This window comes from Odontesthes bonariensis, chromosome 10 (assembly GCF_027942865.1).
Source record: "Odontesthes bonariensis isolate fOdoBon6 chromosome 10, fOdoBon6.hap1, whole genome shotgun sequence".
Taxonomy (NCBI): Eukaryota; Metazoa; Chordata; class Actinopteri; order Atheriniformes; family Atherinopsidae; genus Odontesthes; species Odontesthes bonariensis.
The window spans coordinates 29,831,189-29,855,652 of NC_134515.1; the positions used below are offsets into that span (position 1 = coordinate 29,831,189).

Here is a 24,464-nt window from a genome sequence, read left to right on the forward strand (position 1 = left end):
TAGCCAAGTTAGCTGAGTTACATCTTCAAGTATTCTTCAGGAACAGTTCTCCAGGCTTCTCGAAGGACCTTCCAAAGCTCCTCTTTGGATTTTTGCTGCCTTTTGTTCTGTTCTCTGTCAAGATGATCCCACACTGCTTCAATAATGTTGCGCTGCAGGCTCTGGGGACAATTGATCACTACATAAGACCTATTGTCACTGATTTTCAGTCCACTTCTTGTGTTTTGATGAGACTTTAGCAAACAGCAGATGGATCATACCCAAAAGAATCTTTATCATATGTTTGATGGATTATTTTCTTTGTGAATCATTTTGTTGGTGCAAATATAGTATTTTATGTCTGTCAATCTGTGGTAAAGAAAGGGGACGACGTATGCATCTTTCTAACAAGCTGCTAGTAACAAAGGGCCTAAGATAGTTTAAACTTGGTTGTTTCATTAGTTGGCTGTTATGTGTATATACAACACCTCCTTAAAATTTTCACCCCCATCTGTCAGGCACTTTGCCACTAATTTCATGATACATTCGGGCATTTTAGGAAAAGCTTAAAGGATTTGAAAACTCTTTGTTTTTGTGATAATAATCTCCAGAGCTGCTCATCTCAGCATAAACACAGGGATGGAAGAAGGTCAAATAACAAAGCAAAACATGTCTAAAAAGTAAAGTCGAAATGGAGAAATACAAGTGAATGAGTAGCTGTGTGCGTGTCTACGGCCGAGAGAGTTAGAGAGAGGGAAAGAGAGACAGCATTAGTATGTTCCGAGTTTGGTCTATAGATGGCAGCGTTCTAATAGAAACAGCTGGAAGAGAGTGTGTCGCTGAGTCCAGTATGAGCTGTGAGCAGAAAATCCTGTGATAGGTAAGACATGTCTTTTTTTTTCATTATTATTATTCATGTGATGTATAGTCTTATTGTGTCTTTATTGTGTCACTGGTGAGGAAAGGTAGGAAATATAAATCGGTCTATGTTCGACCCCTATATAGCATTGCTCAAACTGTCAGTCATGGTGCTCAATACGTAGGAAAACTTAAGAGTGCCGTTGCTCAGTGAGCCTTCTTTTCTGGTAAAATGTATTTTGGCAAGTGTTGAAATGGCCCTCTGCAAATTTCAATACAGCAAAAAAAAAAAAAAAAAAAACAACCCAGAAATGCTCTCAGATGCCCTGAGTGTTTAGAACATATATTTTACTTAACATGAATGTTGCCTTAAGAAAATTTTTGAGTTTCACTTTGATTTAATTTATTTCTTAATATCTCTTTTTGGGCGGAAACAGTTAACACCGTAATGATCCCGAGTGTGAGGGGGCTGTCTTTAAACGCGCAGTGTGCCAGTGGCAGCATGCGCACACACTCACACACACACATGCATACACACTACTGTACACTGATGGAGCCGCCAGTCTGCGTGAGTCCGGCACAGCCTTGTGAGAGAGCCACGCTGCGGGTCTGAAGCGACGCTGCGAATTTACGCCGGCGGAGGATGGCAAGCCTGACCGCGGCTTCTGCACACAATCTACGCGCATTGTAGAGCCCGGAGGACGTTGAAAGCCGAACTGAAGGAATGTGCCATTGCGCCGAGGCGGTCCAGTAAAGTAACGTTAGGAGGTCAGTTCAGGTGGAGAGGGGCTCCGTTGCGAAGTTTACGCGCTGAATTCACAATTAGACGCGAGATTCAAGGTCTCCGCTTGAATGAATGACACCGCCGCTTAACAGGTCCACCAAGCAGATATCCTGTGCCAGAGGAACCGGGGCAAGTCTTTAGTGTTAGATCCTATTGGCGCATTTTGGAAGCATTTTTTTTTTACTGTGGATGTGAGTGTAGCGCGTCAGTTAATAAAGCCAGAAGACAGCAGCCGCGCTGGACGGAACTGGAACTGGACAGCCGGCAGATCAAGTTTAAAGGAGGAGGTGAGTGATGATCCGCTCGCTCGTTCCTGCTAAAATCTGCTTTACAGGGTGCAGAAATTTGCCTGTCAAAAGAAACGGCCACTGTCCTCTGCCTAGAGCTCGTTTCCGACACTGCGGAGAGACAACCGGGCAAGGGGACATTTATCATCTCAGGCTGCAGGCTTTGAGAAGGTGGCAGCTTGTTTCTCTATTGCATCGTATCGTTGTCACAGCTCACACTTGCGCGCCTAAATAAACGATGAGGTGTGATCACAAATATCACACACCCTCATAGCATTACATTTAGACCTGTAATCTGCAGGGATTACACACAGTTGTGAGACTGGAGCTTTTATATGAGTGTCATCTCTGCTGTGGTTTTCATTCATTAGAATTTGGCTGCCTTTTCAGCAGAATCTCAGAGTTCCCACCTGCTCTACAGAGATGAGACTTCAGGTTTGCAGCATTCTTGCTTATTAGCTTCCAGTGGTTCATGTCAGGAAGATCTGAATTTAGAAAGGTTTTTCACCTCCACTGGAAAATAAGAGTCCATTAAATATGTATGCAAAATTCAGACCACACATAAAGCATTGTAGATGCTGACCTGGACTCATTTCCCTGCAACAAGTGAGCCACGAGTCGGCAGCAAGAGTGGTTTTCACCCTCTTAAATATCTCACTTTGCATTTGCATGAGGTGAGTGATCTAGCTCACATTATCTACAGTAGCATCTGCTGCCTTTGTTAGAGAAATTTGCAATATATTGTCACCAACTGGCATCCGTTTAGGATTCCAGATCGGCTCTAAGACCTAGTCTGTCCAATTCAGCAGATGCACCTACAAATCTTAATTTTCTGTCAGGCTGCCAGTGCTCCGGCAAGCACCCGTGACAATGACTCTAAAGAAAATAAATGTTGTCTTGAGTAGAAAATTGCCTTACATTTGCATGAAAATAACTTACATCTGCCACGACTGATGGGGAGCATATTAATCCCTCTGCCCTTGCAATCAAAACCCATTCCTTCTTCGTGAAATCACATTTCTTTTTCTTTTTGTGCATCTGAAGCATGACCCACACACATAATTATTTTAATATCCATCTCAAAGTGAGAAAGCAGTTTGACCCCAAAGCAACCACCAGGGTGGAAATTGCTGCCTTTGGAACACCAAACCAGCACTCAGGATTGGTTTGATTCTAACATGCTGATTATGTTCACCTAATTAACTCCAATCTGATGAAGAAAAAGCAGCATAGTCTGATAGTGTGGTGCTGCTCTGTCTGACCAGCCGGCTCTTCGGCAGCTGTCATATCATTGCTGCACAGATCTATTATCCCTCTTTGGCTCTGATTTATTTAGCGTGCCACTTAGGAACTTACTGCACCCTTTAAGGATTGGTTTCTAACTCCTTTCTGAGTTAAAAAACATTTATGCTATTGTTGCCACTTTTACTGAGTATCACAAAGAATAGCAGCCAGTCTCTCTGTAAATAATGCAGGATATATGCAGTGATGTTAAGAATTCTGCTCGAAGAATTGCTTTCAAGTGATGCCTTTGAAGGCATGCCGTCTGAGATAGCCTTTCGTGAACCCCAACATCACACGTTCAGCCGATCAATAAGGTTAACCTCGCCAAGCTGGAGAGAAATTGCTTTGACTGGACAAACTTAGATCGAGCTTTGTTTCACTTCACCTCGCTGTAGGGGACCGCGGTATTTTTGATTGGGCTTACTGTGATGCTGTGTGGTCAACAAAGTATTCTGTATTTAGTTTTTTTTGATGTGGCAATGATTTCTGTGAGTCTACTCAGAACTACCAGATTTCCTCATGGAATATATCCAGTCTTGTATTCTTTTAATAGTGGAGCTGTGGGTCAGTGTGGAGACGGATTTAAGTCCAGAGCGTCGTGGAATTTGTTCTGAGGTGAAATTTTTTTTATCTTTGGTTTCAGAATTACGGTCGCTTGCTTCGTTTAGAAAAGTGACCTTTCATGTACTGGAGAAGTAAAGTCTTCCCAATCTTCATTACAAAGCTGCCTGTCGCCACAGTGGCCACTGCCGCCATCAGCATCTGCGACAAACTCTGCTGGCTCAAGAGCGTCCTCTGTTGATGAAAAGCAAAGAGCCTAAACAATGAACTGTGGTATAATTAATGGGCCCACGATGCAAGCCCACAGCCTCTCTCCATTCAGGACCTTCCACTTAGCGACATTACTATGAAATGTTTCAACTGCATGATTTGCCTCTGAATAGGTGTTTTTCAGTGTGCTATGTCACCACCAGCTTTCGCACAGCACACCGCATGCTCTCCCATGGATTCCCCCCTTAAGGCAGCCAGGCTCGCTGCAGTTTAGCTTGAGAGATTTTGACAAGTCGCTACGCATGCAGGCAGAATCCTTGACCTATTTCTTAATGACTGAATGCTACAAATGTGCTGTGTATTCTGACCCCCCCCCCACCACCATCCCAACTGTCTTGAGCCTTCACGCACACATAAACATGCGAACACATGCAGATAATTGTGCTGCTGTGGGTTCACTGACTCACTCTCCCATAGATATGGGCCCTCCCTCTCCTATCTGCTGTAGTCTACAAATAGTGAGTGTTTGTTTTAATGCAATTGGCCTCCAATCTTCCCCTCTCTATGGGCTGTTTATCTAAACCTCTCAACTGTCCAGCTGTCACAGCTGAGATCTCAATCTCCTTGACCCACACGCGCTCCGCTCACTCAGCCTTGTTATGCACATGTCTGTTGCGGGGATGCGTATTTATGGCGAGCGTGTGCATTGACGTAACGCAGATCTGGATCTGTGGTGACAGTGATCAAGTGGAGTGCAGCCACGGAGAACATTCAGTCTTGGAAGGGTTTGGCGTCTGTGAAAAGCAGATCAGAACTGCCTCTTTCTCCTCCAATTCACAGGCTGCTCAGTTTACATCTTCTGTGCTTGTCGTTTTTCCTCTTTATGGTAATGCTAAACATCAGGAGTTCACTACTTCTCCTAGAAGAGTCTAGAAACTGATCCCACAGTGGAGATGGTTCTTTTAAATGATCAGCATCCCAACAAACATTCCCTTACAAACTACACTTGGTTCTTGGCTCAGGAGTACAAGCTGAGTATAAAAGAATATATATACATAATATTTGGCAAGTATGAGGAAAGAATTACATAAAAGAATGCTGTCATTCTATATATTTTGGATCTAAGCTACAGTTTGAGGCTTTGATAAATCTTACCCTGTCAGTATCCACCACAGGGTTATGTTTAATGGTCTAGTCACGCTGCTGTAGCTGATCTCATCATCTTGAGTAGTTGTGTGCGTAGCTTCCAGTGACTTATTCAATCGTTGAAACCATTTGAAATTGATGACTGTCGGCCACTACATTGTTAAGTAGCAGCTTGCCCGGTATGAGCGACACATGGCACAGAGTGCAAAAATCAATGCCTCTCTGCATTTAATTTTTACTGTACACAGCCACGTTGTACTCTTGTTTTTTGAAATGCTGTGAGAAATTTGCTGTTATGGTGGTTACCGTGCTGGGATTTCTTTTTCCTGTTATAGTTCTGTTCAGAGTTTGTTTGCCCATCCTTGTCAGGCTGCTGACTGTTGCAAGAAGAAGTGTGTGTCAACACTTCCCAGACAGGCTCCAGCCAGCCTCATCAGAGGACCAACCGGGGGGACGGACGGATAGCAGTCGTCCCCCTGCCTAATTCAGATGTGGCCAGTTCAGATCCTGCTCTTTCTATTGATGGCAGCAAGTTAGCATTGAACCCCAGTGGTGCACTATGCTGTCCCAAAGGCTTGCCAGCTTGCTGAAACAAAGCCTTTTGTTGGAGCTCTAAATCCAACAGATGGAGAAATGAACAGTAAATGAAAGTAGAGGGAAAGGGGAATAAAGGAATTTAGTGGAGCATGTTTGTGGATAGGCATTTAGGCTACTCCTTTGGGAAGCCTAACACCCTCACAATGCAGGACTGGCAGAACCTAAATGTTCTCTCGTTGATTTGCTGCAAAAAGCAGCTTTGGTGCCCCTGCGTGAGTGGAGAAGGCAGTCTACTCAGGAGGGCTCTCCAGGGCCTGGGAATCTTTTATTAAGATGTTAATAGAACTGCCTTCATGACACATTTCCATGGGACAGGATTCCTCGCCTCTGCCTTTCTTTTAGTGCCTCAATCTGTCCACCACAATCATCACTCTCCTTCCTTCACACAACAGCCTGTTTAGGCATTCAGCCCCATCTCCTCATCCCCCTGCCTAGACACTTTTACTCTTTATCTGATCTCTGCTGTCACAAGCCATCGTGCATTTGCCACATGTAACAAAATTACTCGATGCCAGTGATAAGGGCACGAATCCTGGCATAGAGACCCTTAGAATAACAAGTCTGGCTGTTTGTTTGTCACTGATCTTCACGCCGGCTGGAAGTCAGACTCTTATCCAAGCAAGCCATAAGAGCTCATGATTTTTTTTTTCAACAGCTCGTTTCCTGATCGCTACCTACATCCCTTCCCCTCAGTTGCCTCGGTCCCAAAGTTGCAGCCTGAGCAGCTTATCTGTGAAGAACAGCAACGAAAAAGGGAGACGAGAAAGTTTTACACACAAATACTTTAGCTGTCCTCATTTTCATTAAAGGCACTCAATGTATTGTCTCTGCTATCATATCCTTTCACATCCATTTGAATATCAGTCAGCTATAAGTTAGTTAGCTTGGCACCATAAATAATCAATTAGCTGGTGTCATGGGAGGATGTGCATTTTTGTTTGGTGGAAAACTCAACAATAAGTGAGCAACAAAAGGGAGCGGTAGTGAGGCAAAGTGGGAGGGTGCTTGTGTTAAACGCCAAGGGGCATCTGTCAGGAGCAGATGACACTGTGCATGTGTGTGATTCGTGCTTGGCTGCGTGCGTTTGTATCCATTTTCATTTACAATGGTTAGAATGCGTGGCAACATGTGTTGTTTGCGTGACTGTGCCCGTGTGTGGGGAACATGGGGTGCCGGGTTGGCATTATGGACAATAACACATTGTGCTGCCCACACTGCCCCCTGGTGATGAGGATGCCCCTGCCTGCCCCTGTCGCCATGGTTACTGCAGGAAAAAGGGTGCAGACATTGCTTGTCTAGTCAACTCATGTGCCATAGGGCAGCTATGTTCCTCTAGTATATAAACTGCGGCCCAATTACTAGAACCACTTTCAACTCTAAGGGGCCTATTATGGCCATTACCTCTCAGCTATTTCAAAACATTTTGTAATTTTCCTAAATTATTGTCTTGTCACTATTTTGCAGGAATTTTTCAATTGTGGTGACCATTGCATAATTGGTTTAATTATATATTTTAAATTAATGTCTAGAATTTTCTTCTATTGGGTTTGTAGGCAAAACATCACAAAGTTTTCCCTCTTTGGGCTCTGTGGCAGTGACATGTAGGGTACCTGCACTTTTGCTCACTTCATTGTTACTATTTTCCAGTCAGCCGTGGCCTTATTTGGGTGAACAGCTTCTCTCGGTGTGAAGCAGGAGCCTTAACTCATCCTCAGCCTTAAGCAAAGAAGAGATGGCTAGGAAAGAGAAGAGGAAACAAGGCCTTCCAAATTCATTCCTGTGTCAGATAGCAAACAGAAATCTGGGTCTGAAAAAGGCCTCCCCCTTCCTCTGCTGTAGTATCTTGTTCCATGTCTCTTGTGCACACACATCCTCTTGATTAACTTTTTCCACTGTTGTAGACCAAAGTAAAGTGTGCTAAATTGATGATGAAAGACCTTGAAACTCCCACAATTTCAAAACGTGGAGCACGGCTCACTGTGGTGTCTTATTTTCCTGCCATGTTGACAGTGGCATAAAAGCAGACAATCACACAAAATGACAGAATGAGTTGGCTTCTTACTGCAAAACTCTAGAGTCCATATTTCCCAAGTTGAATGCTTGATGAGGCTGTGAAGGCACTAGGAAGAAGGATCTGGGATAGATCATGAAAGTTTAGACCAAAACTACCGCCGTAAGTCCTAAAACTCCAGACTTTGCTTTGGCCCAAGGTGATTCATTGTGTCCTGGTCAGGGGAAATTAATTCTCTTCAGGGATAACATTAATATTTATGCAAGAATACATGACTCTGATCCACACAATGAAACCAGCTGTAGAAAAGGGATAAAAGGTACTTAAGAAGGGAGACAGCTTGTCATAAAGGCCTCACAGAGTCTGTGAGAACGTGCAGTTGCTTTCCTAGTTGGCTCAGGGCAAAACTGTTAATAACAGTCATGAATGTAATTGCTGTTGTTGATTTTGACCCCATCAGAGATTATAGAGTTTTGTGCAATTTAAAAAAAGAATTAACCATCTTTTCCCCTTTATGCATTTTTGGGAGCCTGGCTTATCATGCCAAATGAACAAAATAAGCTGTACCATGTTTAAGATGTCAATGTGAATTTCCAGTCACTGTTCCAAAAAACTTGGGATGTTGTGTAAAAAGTCAATAAAAACAGAAACCAGTATTTTGTTTGATATACGATTCTAGCTGCTCCAAACTGTTCTAGCTGTCACCGCCCTGTGTCTTCTTTGTCATATTTTGGATTTCACGATGCACCGGGAGTTATTAGTTGGTGAGAGGTCTGGACTGCAGGCAGGCCAGTCCAGCACGCTGACTCTTCTACTGCGAAGCCATGCTGTTGTAATTGATGCAGTATACGTTTTTTTTTGCATTGTCTTGCTGAAATGTAAGAGACCTTCCCTTAAAAAGATGCAGCCTTTCCAGGTGTACAGGTTACCAATACTGTAGACACTACTGAACCCCCATACCATCAGAGATGCCAGCTTTTAAACTGAGTGCTAACAATCCAGATTTCAAATTTCAGTTAGTGTGACCACAGAGTGCTTTTCCACTTTGCCTCAGTGCATTTTGAAAGAGACTTGGCTCAGAGAAGATGGCAGCTTTTCTGGATAATGTTCACATATGACCTTGTTTTTGAAAGATAAACCTTGAACCTGCATTTGTGGATGGAATATTCACAGACAGCAATTTCTGGATGTCCTGAGCCCATGCAGTGATATCCATGACAGAATTATGTTTGTCTTTAATGCAGTGTCGCCTGAAGGCCCAAAGATTACAGACATCCAATATAGATTTTTGGCCTTGTCCCTTGTGCATAGAGATTTCTCTAGATTCTCAAAATCCTTTGATGCTACTACTTACTGTAGATGATAGAGTGTTCAAAGTCTTCAGTTTGACATCAAGGAACATTATTCTGAAACTGCTCCATAATTGGTAGACAGTTCTTTGTAGATTGCTGAACCTTTGCCCATATTTACTTCAGAGAGACTCTGCCTCTCTGAGGTGCTTTTTTTTTATACCCAATCATGTTCGTGACCTGTTGCCAGTTAACTTAATTATTTGCAACATGATCCTTCTGCTGTTTCTTTTAGTCCCACTTGCTTTTCCAGCCCTTTGGTGCCCCATCTCAATCTTATATGAGATGTGTTGCTCTCATCAAATTCAAAGATGAGCTAATATTGTTTATAAAATAGAAGAATGTCTCACTTTCGACAACTGATGTTTTCTATGTGCTATTGTGAATAAAATTTTGGTATATGATATTTGCAAATCATTGCATTCTGGTGTTATTTACCTTTTTCCACATTGTCCCAAGTTCTTTAGAAACGGGGTTGCATCATGGTGGAAGTTGGGTGTTGTTGTTCCACCACTCATACTTCCGAGTGCCGTCTGCTATCAAACGGAAACACTGGGAGTACTCAGCGGAACAGCGGGAGCTCACCCAGACAGACACATTATTCTTCCTCTGTCATAACCAATGAAATGTGAAACATGACAGCAGCGTCTTCATGAAACATACAAATAATATTTTTAATGTGGAGGAAATGATACAATGCAATATCGTTCCATGCATAACACAAAATCCAAATTCAACACATTTTTACACATCAACCACAGTGTCAGTCAGGAGCATTGTCTTTTCTGTAGTGTTTAAGGGGAATGAAGCGGGGTATCTAAGGCAATTATTCTGAGTGTGACAAGCAAGCCTTTCGCGGCAGAGGACTTTATATTCCTACGTTGTCCGTGAAGATGTTGATTAAATATGACTGCTCTGAAACATTTGCCTGTCTAAGGGAGCCATAAGGCAAAGAGGAGAGGGAGAGTAGAAAGAGTGAGAAAAGCAAGAGACTGGGCAGGTTTATACATGAAAGCAATGAATGAGCATCCATTCTTGTCTTAATCTGCAACAGTTAGGGATTTATATACACTATGGGAGGTGACGCTGTTAACCGTTTTCCACACGAAAGGCAAATACAAAGGAGATTTGACATGTTATTGCCACTACAGATGCAGTTTTACCAGATACGCCTTTATTATTTCATTCATCTCACAGTAAGAATTAGATGAAAACAGAATTATGATTTTTTTTTCTTTTTTTATGAATGCAGAAGGCATCTCTGAGCTTGTAGGTACAATGTTTGCTATTAAGTACTTTCCACAAGCCTCATTGCCTTTGCTGCCACAAGTCCTCCCCCACATGCCTCTGAAAACATGCTGAACCTGACAGGGGTGAATAGGTGAGGGGGGATTTGCATGTTATTACAACGCATACACAATGTTTCAGGCATTATTTCTGCCTGCTTTTGCATTGCTTCAAGCCCCATTATTCATGTTTTTGTTCACTGTTTTTGCAGTGCTGTAGACGGGGTTTGATTATCACAATTAAGAGCTCATTACAGTTAGTCTTTCTGAGGACTACAGTCCTCCTACATCTAGTGATGAACATTTACAGTGTCGTCTCCTCAGTGTCAGCCCTCCACCCTATCTCCTGCCTTCTCTCTTCATTCTTTCCAGCCTGTTTTGGGGGTTGGAAGAGAGACAAACAGGGACCTGGGTGGAGGCATGCCAGAGGGGACTGGCAAATGGCTTAGATGCTGGGAAATTTCAGCACCTTTTTTTTTACATTCACCTGTATGTCAGCAGTAGGGGCTGCATTCTGCTTTGCATCCTCAAACGAAAACAAAATTAAAATTACAATATGGTTTTAAAACAGGAAGGGCGACGTGTCACTCCACAGAGATACACACATACATACACACATGCTTCTTACCGCTGTAAACCTTTCATTGAATTCCTTGTGTGCAAACACTGACGTGCCCAATAAAGGATACCTTGCCTTTGTTTATTCAGCCAAGGCTACCGTGTTTGTGGGTTGTGTTGTACAAAGCATTAGTTGCTTCAGCGGCTTAAGGTCTGAAGAGCTGAAATGCAGTGTGTCTGCTCGCCTGGCTCCCCGAGGCGCTGAACATGTGCAGTAGCTCTGTGTCAAGGTAAACAACCCCACCTCCCTTTGAATACTACTGCCTGATGCAGCCAATCAGAAAATGGAAAGCAAAGAAAACAGAGCAGACAGATGCAGATCCAGTCTGATTCTACTGCAGGAGTCATGATGACATTATTTTACCACAGTTCCTTTAAAACAGCATCAGAGCCACAAGACAAGAAAATCAGTTTCTCTATTTGATATCTGAGCTGCTTGTAACATATGGCAATAAAGGGTGTTTACTAGGAAAGTCTTTTATGAAAGTATCAGTTACAGGATTACTGCACTGTTTGAATGCATTAGCGACTTGGATGTGTGACTTAATATGACTGAAACGCTACCTTAACACTGAGAGGTGTCAAAAGAGTGCTGTGCATTTGAGACAGATACTGTCACTGGCAATTCATGTCAATGAGATGCCACATGTATAAAAGAGACTTATTCAGATGATAAGATGGTATAAGGATGTGTGTGAAAACGTTTGAAATGACAGCCACTGTAATGGAGAAACTGCTTTAATTTTCCTATTGGTCGTTACCTTAGCCACATCTGATTAAGTGTCCCAGTTCAAGAGCATGGAAGCACAGCATTCCCAGCCTCTGGTACAAAACAACGGAAGAAACAGGGAGGCCTGGGATTTTCACTTGTTATATTGAGTCAGACAGGAAAAGCAGGGGAAGCTGTAAGGGAGGGACGGAACAGGAAGGCAAAACTGTTTTTCGTGGAAGTGAAGGGTGCCGTGTTGCAGAAAGACATATAACTAAGTGAGACTATTTTCGCCGGTTAGTTAAAGCAATCTGAAGGCTTGTAAATGGCTAACCTCCTGGGTTTGCTTTAGTGACCACACAAGATAAGCATTAGGTGCGAAGTGTAGTCTTTGAGAATAATGTGAAAACCTTCTTGGTCACAGTTGGTCCCAACCAGACTGAAACAGCAGTAAACCAACCAAAGTGTCCTAATTATCCCACTTCAGCGTGTTAGTCTGCCCCAGCTGCTCCTGTTTATGTTACTGATGAAATGCTGAATGGGGCCTTTTTTCCCCTTGGTTACATTTTCTCAAGGGTAAGAAACATTTGATTTTATCCTCTTTCTCTTTCCTGCCTCTCTTTTTTTCCCCGCTGGAGTAAATATGTTTTCACTATCGCTGATACAGTTTCTAGGGAGAAGCAGCAGCGGGGCTGTTTGGTCAAAACCAGGGACTGCCGAGTACCCCAATCCATGTTTTTTCTCCTAGTCTCTACTCAGAAAAGCTAGAATTTGATGACAGAAGGAAATACTTAAGGCTGCCCACTGCTGTGTTTAAGCAGGCTCTAACGTCATCACCTTCCTTTCTGCCTTTGCATTTTAATCAGTGAAAGATTTTAGTTTCATCTCCTAATTGGATGAAGAGAGGCTGGCTTGCTTGTCGAAACCTCATTTCCCTGCTTCAGCGAACACGTGGATCCGTATGATCTCTTTTAAAGCAGTCAACCCACAGCTTCCCTCTCTCATATTCATCGTCTATGTGTGCGGTCTGAGGAAAAAAGTTAATACGAGGTAGAAGCTACCACAGAGGAATTCACATTGCCTGGGTTTGGCATTGGTCACACTGACCAAGCATGGGAATGCTCTTTCCTTTTTATTTATTTTCAGTTATTATTGCTCTGTCTGCTCATGTCCTTTAGTGCGATATCATTTTTTTCTCCCCCTTGAAATTGCTTTTTTCCTCTCCCTCCTCTTTGGTCCTCTTTTTCTCGCCTTTCTTTGGGACTTTGCGTCTTTCCGTCCCTCTCCTGTCTGGCCCTGTGGGATCTAGTCCCAGCCAGCCTCACTTCCTTAACAAAGAAACTGATGCTAATTTTAATCATATAACCAGCTAGAGATTAGTCTTTGATCAAATGTAATGCTCGGAAAGCAATGCTGCATTCAGCTTAAGGAGAGGCGAGGGACTGTGCTTGTGAATGTGATTTGGTGACTAAAGCAAGAGACAGGGTACTCCACCAGAGAGCTGTTACACTTAAGCACTTTATACAAGTATTTCACTTGCCCAACATTTTACATGCACTCAAATCACTGCAAGAATTACGCTCTGTTTCATACTTGTGCTGGATTTAAGACAGGTTCTGCTCTGGAAATCAATTTCTTCTCTTCCTTAAGACCTACTTACACACATGCAGGCATGTGCGAATACATCAGTTATATGCTTTCCAAGAGATTCAAGCCTACTTGCCTGCGACTGTATCAAGATATAGCATAAGAAGAATACTGACACAGGCTCAGCGGCCATATATAATAGATGTTCACCAACGTCTGTCTCAAGAATATGGATGGCTTGACTGTCTCTGTGTTAAATCTGCAGCATAGCAGGGAACAGACTCAGGAATCTCTGGCCTGTGAAAATGAGTGTGAAGCACCGATTCCCAGGTTCACTGATGTCACAAGCGGGCTGTAGGGATTCTTGTTATGGCAGAGCAGCTCCGAGACTCACAAATAATTGTCCTGTATAGGCATCTCACATGAGTTGTTTGCCACAGATGCCTTAGTCACCTCATTCTCGTTTCAGGAGACTGTCCTTCTCCCGCACACATGTCATGCCCTGTTTTCTAACCGTACCCAAGTCGTTTCAATTCCAAGTAGTCATATTACCGCCAAACCAGGATGTGACAAAGTTTTGTCGTAACAAAAAGGCGATGGACAGTTTGTAAAAGGAACTTATTTTAGCCCTAACCATGATTGTTTTTCTATTTTTAACCCTAACCAAGGGATGTTAATCTGTAAGTCCAACAAGCCAGTGACATAGGTGTTTTAGTAAAAAGGGTATGGTTTGAAGTGTTCTGTGTAACCGCGCTCTTCACACTTCTATTTCCTCCTAATGAGAATTTTGTGGTTTGAGAATGAGATCTGTTCTGATGTGGAAATGCTTTTATGAGTCATAATGCCCTCCTGCCATTTGTAGGCGCAGCACTTTACAGGTCACCATTATGGGTCGTATGTAGGGGAGTGAAAAAAACCTACCCACAGGGTTTTATTGATGGGAGGACTTGTTGTACTTCAGACTGCATGACTTCTTTTGAATAACCAAAAATTGCCAGATCACCAGCCTTGAGTTACTGCTGGTATAATGAATGAAATAGTAACAGGAGTGGATGTGGAAACAAGAATTAAGTATGCTGGGTGATTAATAGACTGTGTAGAGCAAGGTTTTTCAATATTGCCTGTCTATTTAAGTCCACAGGGACATTTCTTTTTCTCTCCTGCCTCCAGTGGCTTTGAACATAAAAAGTATTGGACCTGTTCTCCTTCTGATCCTTTGCCATTCTGCGTGCTTCATCACAGTGGAGCTCAAATAATTTGATGCATCCCTTTTCTTGTGTACAATACAGTACAGTACTCAGCCTTCACAGCAATTCTGATTAAGAGCATGAATTGGTGTTACTCTGCCAACACACTGTTTCAATCCCAGACCTTCTAGGTCACCGTGAAATTCCTTCCATCCACCTCCCACCTCCCACCTCACTCTGCTCACCCATCTTAATTTAAGCAGGAGGGAACTACTGTGCCACGTGTGTAATAGATGCGCTTCTATAGGTGAGGACACAAGCTATATGTCACTGGTGTGTACACTAACCTTTCTTTACCATCATGCTGAATTTCAAATATTTAAATCCTTGTCAAATATAAGTTTGATGTAGTATGATGTTATTGAGCAATATGTTTTTATTTAATTCAAATTAAAAATGCGAGTAAACGTATCTGACAGTCCTCCTGTGTTGAGAGAAAAGTGCTTGCTGTGGCGATATGCCTGCTCGACTCTCAGAACACTGGCTCACAGGAAATCGGCCAATGCTGATTTTCCACCGTATCACAGCCAGCACTACATCCTGTACGGAGCTCACACAGAACAGGCTGGAGGGCATGCATGTGCGCTTCAGTTCTGATCCGGCAAGTCATGCTGTCACTCAGCCAGCTTGGTCTCTGAGCTCAGTGCCATTCTATTCCCTCGTGTCCTGGCATAGCCGCGCAGCAGCTGCCGCACTCCGGAGGACGATCAGGTGCATTTTTTTATACACCCACTGCGGACAAGGCTTGAATTAACACTTACTGCAGCGCTCGGTGCTTTTTCATTATTCATATTCATTGTAAGCTTGCATACAAATGTAAGCTTGCATACAAATGTAATGCAAGCTTTTCTAATAGCTGTGGTCTGTAGCAGTATTTCTTTTTTAAACTTGGCTCAAACTTCACTTAAAAGATAGTTTGTATGTACTGTTAGTATTTCAAGGAAAACTATATAAACCTTTCCAACAGTTGTTGTGGTTAAGCACGATCTCGCTCTTTCTTACTGCTCATGAATTGGTCCTTGTGGCCTCTACATAATACATGCCTCAATTCCGTGGTGAGTAAACCCAAAAAAATCCTTTATTCTTTTATATAAAAGTCAATATTCTTTCGTGGAATGCATATTACAGGCTGCCTTTCGTTTAGCAGTCACATACTGCTGTATGCACACTAAGAGTACAGTTCTTCTGTTTGAAGAGTCTTCACACTATCCACCACATTCTGCTTGCAAGGCATGTATCCTTCCGTGTGAGTAAGCACCCAATTTCCTCACCACATGCTGTTATTGCCTCTCATCCAAAGGGAGATTGGGTTAAGTAACTAGCTGCAGACTTGATTTTGTGGTGCTTTATCACATCTGATGAAATTAGAGGGGCCGCTATCAGGCTGAGGTGGAGAGAAACAAACTGAGAGAGCAAGCCAGCGAGAGGCTGAGCCCTCTGCTGCCATGTGATAATGCATTTGTTATATGCACCTCAGAGGAGAAGTCCTAAAAAATAGGCTTTAATGGTCTGCAGACGGCTGTGTGTATTTTAGAGGGAGGCTACATTATGCTTGGGGTCACAGCAGGTCCTGAACACAATGAGAAAAGGTTTCCTTCCTCTTGGAAGAGTTTACATAATAATACAAACACTACATTAACTGAAATGTTCCCTCTGTTTCGTCTCTGCGGAAATGATAAGATTACTTGACAAATAGCGTGTGAAATGTTTTCACAGTTCCAGCTTTCAACTGTTTTTACCTTTGCTAGTGTGAGCAGTCGCAGACTTCCGAAGCAGCCAGTTCTTCCTTCGTGTTTTTCTTGAAGCCTTATCTGTGTTATCCACTCACAGAGGCTGTCTGGGTCTGGTCAGACTATAATGTTGATCCTTCTTTGATCATTAATTGAGTTTGGTGAGAAAACAGATGAATGGGTGGTGTGGAGACATGACAAAGATGTTTATACCTTTACACTCAGTCTGGAGGGAAGAAGTGCGAGGTCGTTGGGGTTAGACAGTTTAACTCCTCGCAAGCTCTTCCATTGCAATCAGTCATCGTCGTTGTGCATTTTAGATAAAGTCGCCGAGTGTCTTTTTAAGGTTCGACTGATGATCCTAAGCAGGACCTCGGCCAGCACTAAAGCCTGAAATGAAAAGAATTACAGACCTGGCGGCCATATTTTCAAGTGGCCAGTACTGTCTGTCAGGCGAAGAAATATTTGTCTTTGCTGTGGTTGTTGAAATTTCCTTTAAAAGGTATTGGAAACTGCCTGCTGATAAGTAAATTGGTACAAAGTGCAACGTATCATTTAACAATAAGGGATAGAACAATTTTTTCATGCTATGTTTCTTTTAATTGCAGAGAGTACCCCCAAAGCACGAGTTGTGGATGTGCAGAGTTTCCCAGGCTGGTAACGTATCAGGTCACGTTTGGGTGGCAGTGTGGAAGAAGTTAGCAGAATTTTTTTCTTTTTGGTTTTTCAATTAAATATGTTGAACTCTGTATTTTAAAACCTAATCATGTTTTCTTAACCTTTAAGTATTTTCATTGGTAATCTTAAGCATTTACTTTTATTGTATAATCTTAGCGAAGTCCTTTTAATGGGAGAAAAAGTAGTACAGCAGAAGGTCAAAATAAAAATTAAAAAAAGAAATTAAAAAACAGTGGTGTTAAAGCTGGACTCAAGCATGATGGCCTGTTTGGGTGTCAGATATCTTCACCCCTCCTTCCCGTCGACCTCCTTTCACATTCCGTGTTAATTGTTGATAACCGAGTAGTGTAGAATGACATCTTCCTGTCGGCGTTTACTGTTGGCGCAGCCGTTCCATCAGTAACCACAGAAGAAGAACACATTTGGCAATATGCAGCTTAAGAGCAGTCTCCCTGTGTGGTGAAAACTGATGTGCGGGGCTCTTGGCAGGATGTGACAAGTTGGAAATGAGAATGTGTTGTTTTCTAAAGTTCTTTCACTTTTCAACTTTGCTGTCACTCTGTATTTGTTATATTTGTTTTTTTTTTTAAGTGTGCCAACATGTCACATGAATGCTGCCCTACACAAAACTATATAGAAACAAAAATGTTGCCTTCTCACAGTTTTGAGCCTTTGTTGTGTCACTACAACATCTTTCCTTTTTTGAGCCTGTGGACCAGTGTAGGTATAACAAGTCCTGACGTTAGATTGAGCTGCAGCACATACACACTAACTGCAGCTGTAGATGTCGTCAGTCAGTCTCATGATAACTGGGATTAGCATGATTTCTGCTTCATCATTGCACTAAAAACTGACCAATAAGCTTCATGAGAAAGCTATGGGTTTTTCTTTTAGCTTTTGCATGGTGCATAGAACGGTTTCAGGATTCAAATCAGTGAAGGAAAGGGAGGCTATGCACTCTCTGCTGTCATGTTAATTGCATTGACAGATAATTGATTTTAGCATTGATAGAGCTGCTGCTGGCAAAGCACTTGTTACATGTTTTTATTACATCACTGGTTCCATTGTCATTGTAACAGCATAGATCACAGCCCGACTTTATAGATACAGTCTGTCACCATACGTGGAAATAACCTTTCATATTACCTCACTTGTATAGCACGTCCTCCCCAAGCTGTATGTGCACATTTGCTATGTTTTTGATGGTGAAGATCGGATGAAGAGTGCACCTCCTACTGAGTTTCCAGTACCTGGCTGTTAGCCAATCCAAAGTACCTTTATCCTTTCAGCCAGCATGTGATTAGGGAGCTGCAGGCTATATCATACAGTCCTTAGATGAAACAGTTGCAGGAAAAATTGAAGGGATTACTTTGACTGACAGGATTGCCATAATTTTTTCCTCTCCCTAGAAACTCTTATATAACTATTCTGGATTTTGGCTGGCTGAAATAACAGGTTTTGTTGTCTAATGAGTAGATATAATTTACATTTAGGTCAAAATGATCTTACAAAGATTTATGTTCACCTCCTTTTATCAACATGCCGTTATACAGTACTGTTTCCTCTCACTTTGTGACTGACCCCTCCGTCACTCGAGTATACCAGTCAGCCGCTACAAATTTGCTCCAGATAATGGTGGATGTAGCATGCCAACTTCTGGAGTCGTGGCTGCCGCTGTGGTTGTAACGGCTTGTTACCCAGCTGGAATAATGACTGCATGGCTCCTTCTCCTTTCTTCCTTCCTCTCTTCCCCTGCTGTCCTTGTCTTACCTTCATCTTTTTACCTCCCTCACACTCTCAAACTTTAAGTAGTTTTTTTATGTGTGTGCTTTGTCTTTTTCGCCCACTTTCACAGGGCATCATTCACTGTTTCTGTCCCCTTATCTAATTTCTGTCTCGCTGTATTTTATTGCTGCCTCCATCGTTGGTTCAATCTGATTGGACAGCTGCAAAGCCGAGGACAGAGTCCAGCCACAGGCAGATAGCACCTCTGCTGGGTTAGTCTACTTATAAAGAAAGCATGAACATTTACACAAACCAGTGAGACAAATGCTATGGAAATGCTGGTACTTTAGTGGACATATGCACACACTGCTGTGGTCTGACCCTGTTTAGGTTAATGTCACCTGCATGTTCTTGATGTGGTGTTATGACCCGTGATGCAGGACATTAATGACTTAGAGCTTATATAATCTGATTGCAGGGCGGCCAGTTGAACTGAGCCCTCTACAAACTTCAATCGGTCGCTCATTCAGACCAACATTCCTCAGGCCAAATTTTTGCACCTGCGACCCAGTGCACAAGCCAAATTCTTCTTTTTGCCAAGTCCATTTGTCTGCTTCAGCAACTCTTAAATGTCCCATAAGATTTGACATTAAAGAAGTAGATTCAGATATGGGAAATGCAAGAATGCATTTTTGAAGGTCACAGTTATGAATAGAAGCTTTCCTAAAACTGCTCGAAAGGAATAATTTGATTTAGAGGATCAGTCAGTCCAGTTGAAAATACACTTTTCAATCCTCACTCTTCCCTCCATATACCTGATTCTTCAATTTTGTAGGTGTTTAGGACACTGTGTGTTGCTGTAAGTCCTGTCTTTAATGTTGCATATAGGCATTGTTCAATTTCAGATGCACCACTAGCTGTTACTCATCACAGCTACTTCACCTGAACTGCATCTTCCCTGGCTTTAAATTAAACCACTATATTTACTTTCAAAGTGACAGGACAATGCAGCTTTGGCAACATGCCTCCAGAATAGTTAAGGCCCTGCAATTTGATATTCAGTGTATAGTGTCAATCAAAAAGCCAGATTCACTTCCAATCTGTGTACAAGCTGAGGTGGGATATCTGATCATGTGACATCCTGCTCTCTTTGCTTCCTTCACCTACTGAGGATTCTTTCTTCTCTCACCAGGGTCCTTTACAATTTAGATTTATGGAAATGCCTCCTAATAAAAATCTGCTCTCACTGGATGACAGACAGAAATGATGAGGTGAACACCAAATACTACTACACCACCAGTGGGAGTGCTTGAGAGGATCACACCTTGGGATTCAACCACCAATTTAATAGGAGAGGTATACAGGGCCAGTTAACGAAGCAAGGATTGATTGGGGGAAAAAAAGGGGATGATTTATGTACATCAGAATGGGTGTCTGTATGCCCCTGTCTATATGAGTGTGAGACTTTGTGTGTGCATGAATATGCTCATGTTCACTTTGTGGAAGTTGGAAGCTTGTGGAGTATAAGGGTGCAAATTAGCATGGCTGTGCATTTTTAAGAAGGTGTTAGCTGTGGGAGGGGAACCAAAAATCACTATAATGACAACCGTAATCTTTCTCGTGGATGTCATAGGTTTTAGGCGTAATATCAGCGTGTGATTTCTCAAACAGAGTTCGAGGTGTGTGAAGTGGGAGGGGGGCTCAGCAGAGGGGAAATGGGAAAGATTAGATACATGTGCTTTTGTTTGCGCTTAGAGATAAGCAGCGATGCCGAGAGTGGTTATTCCTACGTCATGATGAGATGTTTTTAAAGTAGGGTGCAGAACTTTTTATCCACCTTTCATTTCTTTATATTTTGTTTCCAAGGAGCCAGACTTTTCTTTTTAAGATGGTCTTCATCAATAGTTCACCAGGCTTTCTGAAGATCTTTCAAAGGTGTTTTTGGGCCATTGGTTGCTTTTTATCAGTCTCCAGCAGATTAATAGCATCTGAAAGGGTTGTCCTCATGAACAAGAAAAAAACTTAAGCAAAGACCTGACACAGGATCTGAGATATGCATGTGGTCCTTTACTGAGGCCTCATCAGAAATGGTCTCCATGGAAGTGTGGCTGTCAAGATGCCATTCTTAAAGAAGAGAAAATAGACTGAGGTATGCCAAATAAGGCAAGAACAAGAGAAAATCAGTGACAACAGGAGTGATGAATCTTCCTAAAAGCCTGGACCTCAACATTATTGAAGCAGTGTGGGATCATGTTGACAGAGAACAGAACAAAAGGCAGCCAACATCCAAAAAAGAGCTTTGGAATGTCTTTCAAGAAGCCTGGATATCTATTCCTAAAGACTACTAAAAGAAAGTATGAAGTAAGTAAGTAAGAGTTCAGGCTAAAAAATATGCGTGGTCATACCAAATATTAGTTAATCAAATTAGCTAGAATATTACAAACTGTTTATGTCTCATTTTGTATTTCTATTTGTCTTTGTATATGTTTTATATGTCCCTTCCTATGTCCTATTTCCTATGGCAGCATGTAAAGGAACGATGGTTGGCTCAATTTTTTTGCCCAATCTTTTGTGTTTGTAGTGTGGTGTTAATTATCTCTTATATGCTTTCATTGGAGTAACTATTCTAAGAGGCTGAGGCAGGCTGATACACTGTGACTGCTTTCAATGGGTGCAATTCAGTGAAAGGCGAGTGAGGGCCTCGCTGCAGGCCTCTAAACTCATACGATCATGAGCAAGTGCCCTGATATGGGTCACTAACAAAGATCGTGCTATTAAGCACTGAATGCAAAGTGCTCTGTGAGAGCGCCCTTAGAGCACATGCCTAATTGTGGATAAGTGTGCATTAATACACTGTGCGTCACTGACTTACAGCTCTTTTAGCCATAGCTCAGAGCCTCGTGCATATCACGTCAAAAGACAAACAAAACAGTTTAGAAAAGGTCAAGTTAGAAATTTGCACAGTGATGAATTTAAATCAGCAGTAACATTATTATTTTTGTCTTCTGAAGCTGTGAGCAAGCCTTTGTGGTACTTGTGCCACTGTAATTTCCACCTCCTTCATTTTTAGCATCATTAATTGTTACAGAGACATATTGGGCATATTCAGCCTGCTCCAACAACGCAGAACATAAAACCAGACAGAGTGAAGGGAATGCAATTACAGGCAAGGTTTTGGTTTTTGAGGATGCTATCTCTCCGCTTTGCTATCATGTCATTTCCATGTGGTGGCTTGAAGGAAGGATGGATGGAACTGGCACTGGAGCAAAGAAATCCATTTTCCTACTGAGCCGAAAGAGTGTATAAATATAACTCACGTCCAACAACACAAGATGTCAACGAGTCGTCTCATTAGCTTCGCTCTTCATGGAAGTGAAGAGAGAGGACTAATGGACTTACCTCAGCTGCGCTCCTATAGAGGATCTTCCTTAAGGGAGGATTAAACTTTTCTGTTTCAACTATGCAAATTGCCAAGTCAAATGTAAAAAGCTTACCAGACAAAAAATGTTAAAAAAAACTTTCACTTTTCTTGACTAGCTAGTTTGTTGATTCTTTTTTTTTTCTCCCCAGATTTTCTTGATTTGTAGCGTATCACTTTTACTTAAGCATTTAGATTTCACGCTTTACATTAATCCTACTGAGAATAACACATTAATCCAAGGCATGAAATTATGATCTCCCATTTCCATTTTTTTTAAACAACAACAATGGATTTAGCTCCGTAAACGGATTTGGTTTGTGTTCTTTATCTTTTGCAGTACAATTGCTGTGAATATGAATTTAGGAGATCAAACAAATGTGGCTATATTGTTAAGAAGCTTAGCATGTGGGAACAAAAAAAGAAAAAAAGCACAAAAGCAGCAGACCTGCTGTCTATTGTAGGCTGATAGAGCTGTTCCCACTTCCCAAAGCTACTTTCCACTGTCAGTTTGCCGACTCCTAGACTGCCGTCAGGCTGTTTTGTCCGCAACCCTGAGTGATTGTTTGCAAAGCTTACCACTTTGCATTTTCTAATTTCTTCATTGCTTTTTCTGTGGCTCCTGCTGCATCTTAGCATCCTTTCAGTTTACCACAATGTGACTACTTTGACCATGGTTGGCATTGCCACTGCATCATGCCCAGTGGCAGGGGAAATCACCAGCATTTCAGCAGGGAACCCACAATCAGACACAGTGACAGAGCACAGGGAGCCAGTGGGACCAGTTTGTTTAACAAGCACTCGGAAGTTGCATGGCTGAGTGTGCCAACGCAGTGTTTTCTATGCCTGACTATTCATTATGAATGGGAAGTTTTGGACAAACTGTCTTTTCGCCAAGCCATGATCACAGCCTGCGTGTACGCTGGAATGTGAGTCTCTCTGGACTGTCTGCTCCTCTTTCTTTGCCTTTCGTGTTTGTAAGATGAATGTTAGAATATAAATGTACGCACACGTGGACGGTGGAGATTTTTCATTGCGTTTAAATGCTGCTGAGAATGAGTCGATTACCGTTTGCAGCCACAGCATCAGTGAGAAAAAAATGGTGTTGTTGACTTATATCAGAGGTGAAAATGCTGCCCTATCTTTGACTTCTACCTCGCCCACAATCTTATTTATTGCTGCAACAGTCATGCCCTCTGCTTTTTTAGGTCAGTAGGTAATTGTATTTAAGCATGAATCATTCCTGGCTGCATTTATATGTTAATGTACTTCTCTGTAGCTCTGACTCCTAATAAACAAAAGAGAGACGCGGCTTTGAACTACAGAGCGCAAGGGGTGATCCGATGTTGTTCTTATTCTTTTCAAGTCTCCTCCACAGCTGCATAGTACTGAGAAGTCTGTGTCATGCACGACAAAGAGGTGGTCATGCAATCAACTTAAACAAAGACGTTGTTCCCTGCATTGAAAGCCAAAAGCAATATGAATGGATAACCTTGGTGGAGCCTTTTATTTACACCATTCAGACACTCTCTGCCTCTGCAGCTGTTGCCACAACTTAAGGGAGTGATGCATACATTTCTTGCAGCGATTTGGGAGGAAGAGAGAAATAGAAGGGAGAGGGAAAAAAAAAAGATAGTGGGGAGAAAATGTTGTATATATGATTAAGGGGCGGGGGTGTAGCGAAAGCCCTAAAGGGCAAAAGGCTGTGGTGTTTGAGTGAAAAAGCTAGCTCAGCAGGAGGCTGATTATGCCACCAAAGGGATCCACTTCGCACATCCAGCTTGTACAAACTCAAACAAAGGAGTGTAGCAGCGTGCAGGCAGCTGAAAGTGGGGCTTGGGGTCTAGCCCTCGCTGTTTTTCTTAGTAGCAATGGCACTTTTATGACCATGCTAATAAAGTGCCTCTGGGACAGAGCACCTCCCACGCCTCCGCCTATACACACGCCTAGAACAGCTTGACTGAGCCTTAGGACCTATGTTTATGGACCAATGGATCAATACACCTCCTAAGGGTCTATATTTAGAGACAGAGCTGTACCCGTTGATAAAAGGGGGTGGGAAGGGACCCCAAGATGGCCATTATTGGATTAGACATGAGGTTCACGAGAGGGCTGACACTGTTCAGAGGGAATTCCAAGTCAACTTTGCAAACCAATCCTGGCTTGACTGCAGTCGCCGCTATAACTTAGATCTTTTTGTTTCTTGCCCTGTAACACTCCCTTCCTACCTTCAGCTGCATGTTAATTCAAGGTGCAGTTGCTGATTATTCCAGCCACATCTTTCACCCTTGATTCTCAGTGCCCTCTCTGCTGCAAATGCAAATCTGGAGCGTGACAAATGATGTAGGGCCGTCTCTGACACGTTCCAGCCCCTGGCATCGCTGTGTCGCTCCCCAGCTT

General features: G+C 42.5%; 1 protein-coding gene across 1 annotated transcript in view; it reads left to right on the forward strand.

Moving 5' to 3' along the window:
• The first annotated feature begins 1,363 nt into the window (after positions 1-1,363).
• Positions 1,364-24,464, forward strand: part of plxna2 (plexin A2) — a 201,442-nt gene continuing 178,341 nt past the window's right edge. The window contains exon 1 of the mRNA XM_075475207.1: positions 1,364-1,908. The gene's annotated coding sequence lies outside the window, so the exon portion shown is untranslated. The remainder of the gene's footprint in view (positions 1,909-24,464) is intronic.